Below are 3,027 nucleotides of genomic sequence, written 5' to 3'. Positions count from 1 at the left end.
TGCGGCTCCCCTTGTGGCCATCGGTATGGTTCCTTCAGGGACTGAGCCTGCTCTGACTCACTTCCCAGTCCCCCAGGCCCCAGCAAGTGCCATCAGACAGGAGGCTTGTCACCTTGGAGGGAAGGGGGCAAAAAGATAATTTCCAAACATTGAGGCCTTAATGTCGGTCAAGCACAGTGCAGGGTCCTTCACAGGCACCCCATTTTATCCTCCCAGACAACCTGTAAGGCCTGTGATACTCCTGTTTCACAGAAAGAAGAAACTGGGGCTGGGAGAGGTTGAGCTCTTGCCTAAGGTCACAGAGCCAGTAAGTGGTAGAGCTGGGATCCAGACTTTGGCTGTCTGAGTCCAAAGTCTAGGCTTTTCTTTGCTCTAAATCCCTCCGCTCAACTTCTCTTTTGTCTGAGGAATTCTAGGAAGTGTTGGTTCTGTTTCTCATCAGTGGGGCCTGATGCTCCCCATGGTCTCTGGGCACTTGCACGTCATCCCAGAGGCAAACCTTGGGTATGCAGAGCCTTGTCCCAGGGTCCAGGATGTTCAAGACCAGCTGGAATCAGATGCCTTCTGGCTCCTTGCCCTGCCACGTGGAAATGCCATTTGTAGTGAGCCGGCTGTCATTGGAGAGCTGCCTTTAGGTGCAGTGAGTCAAAGGACCACATGGAAATACTTTAGCCTGAGGCGGCACTGGAGCAGCCCTGGCTTGTAGCCATGAACGGCAGCAGGTCCAATAACACTGAGTTCCAGGTATGCATGTTGCCAAGAAGGGAGAGCAGTATGGAGACCGACCAGCTCCTCCGGCTCATGCAAAAGCCCCTACACAGTGCTAGGCACGTGGTGCTCAGTAAACATAAGTTCCCATTCTCTGTGAGAGGAGGGCCTTGGCCCTGTGCACTGAGTGTCCTGGTAATGGAGTGCTCTACGCTCCGGCTCTCTTGGGTTGGGGGAAGAGGGAGCATCTACACCAGGAAACCATGGGCTCCTGAGGTTGGATGCAAGTTGCGTGTGTTCCTATGTGCAAAGAGAAGCCATAGCTATCATTTTCTGAGGCGTCCAAGACCCACAAAAAGCCAAAGACTGCCCTACCCGAGAGACTGCAGCAGGAATGAGTGGCTTAAGCCATTCAGCACGTCCAGACATACAAAATCACCGGGGACAGCTGGCTGAGGGAGACAGGCCAAACTAGCACATGCATGTGAGGAAGAGGAATGGGCACTCAGGCCAGGCTGGCTCTCTGAGCAAAATGGAGCTCCTTCCTGCTTCCCTTCCCGGCCTGACCACACAGGCTGCAGAGCACAGGGGCCCGCTTAAGGCCTTCAGGGAAGATGGCCTCCCCCAACATCATCTGTGAACCTCATCTCCAAGCTCAGAGCTTCCTCCCAGGTGGGGTTGCCCCTTCTCAGAGTTCCAATTTCCCCATCAGCCTTGGGCCGTATATCTTCCCCTTCTTTCTACAGGCTGCTTTATAGCTTGCTGGAAACACCTTCCCTTAGCACTTCGAAATGTATCACTTGAAAGCATCTTAACGTTAATCAATGTGATTCTTTTTTAATTTGAAGGGGCTTATTTCTCCAAATGGCTTTCCCGATCTTATAGGAGGGCATGCTCTCTAATATTAAACTTTTTCTTTAAAAAGAGCAAAAAAAAAAAAAATGACTCACATCTGTTTGATATTTAAATCAAATTGAATGGCAGGACAGGAACGAAATTACACTGCAAAGGGCCATAAAGCGTGATGTTTAAAAGAGCCAAGCATACCAAACCTACATGCCAGAAAATTTGAAATGACAAAGGATTGAGGGGGTGTGGCCTGGGCAATGGAGTGTCTCCTACCCAGAAGCTGGAGGGGTAGTAGCCAAGCTGGGGGAAGGTGGGAGGTGGGAGAAGGGCTCACTTTGCATGGGAGGACTTTGTGGGGCCTGGTTTCCAGCCACATGTGAGTTTGGGGGTCTGGGATCTGAGCCCCAAGCAGAGGTCCTGGAATCCAGTGCTGGCTGCTCCAGGTTGGGGGGTGGGGTGGTGGCCTGTCTGGGGCTCTCCAAGGGGCTGCTGGGTAACGCCGCATGCAGCCTGGGTGGCCAGCCAGGCACTGTCCAGCTCTCGGTGTCCAGGAGGCCTTGGGGTTTGGCTACAGCTCAGAGAATTGAGTTTAAAGCCCCTCTGCTGCCTTCTGATCAGTTTAGCAGAGACACCAACATCCTGCATCCCCGAGGGCAGAGAAAGGGGTGGAGCTCAGAGAGCTGTGTTTTCCTCCAATCTTGGAAGGAAGGCAGCCTCTGAATGTCACTGCCCCCGAGCTCTGTGACAGAAGTCCTAGGAAAGAAGTGAGTGTGACCTCTTACTTAATATTCCCTTAAAGCCAGAGGGCCGAGTCCAAGCCTGGCACAGGCACTCCAGTTGTGAACTGTGTCTGGTGACGCCTGTAAGGTGAGGTTTGACAGTGGTGCGCAGTCAGAGCTTGTGTGCTGGTGTGGGCTGCCCCTTACCAAGGCCACGAAGTGGGGGTGGAGACAAGAGAGGGGTTTAGAGTAAATCAAATGCCAGCTGAGTGGGCTTGGGCTCCCTTTCCCTCTCTGATCCTGTTTCCTCATCTATACCATGGAATGGTTTAACATCCTCAAGGTTATTTTAAATATCTAGTATGATAAATATAAATGAATTCACTTTTAAATAGCAAAATATTGTACATGTTTCTTAGAATGGTAACTCCGGCCTTTCCAGGGCTTCTGCGTAGGTACCATGTTTATTTAGGCATTAACTTGTTTTTCCAGCCAGCACTTGAGCACAAGGGTCTGGAACTTTTTCCATGCAGTGGTGCGCTGGAGCTGTCTCACACTGTTTCATAAAAGCTGATTGTTAAATGATTAAATTATATTTAATTACTCACTAAACTGTTAAATTTTTAATGTAACTAAGTTTTTAACAATTATATGAACTTATGGTGAAATGATATTAAATACAAAGTGAATAAATAAATCAAAACTCACTGCTTCCTAATTATTTTACTATACCTTACTATATCTACGGCCT

Source organism: Nomascus leucogenys, chromosome 2 (assembly GCF_006542625.1).
Source record: "Nomascus leucogenys isolate Asia chromosome 2, Asia_NLE_v1, whole genome shotgun sequence".
In the NCBI taxonomy this organism is placed as follows: Eukaryota; Metazoa; Chordata; class Mammalia; order Primates; family Hylobatidae; genus Nomascus; species Nomascus leucogenys.
This window is presented reverse-complemented; position numbering follows the sequence as displayed.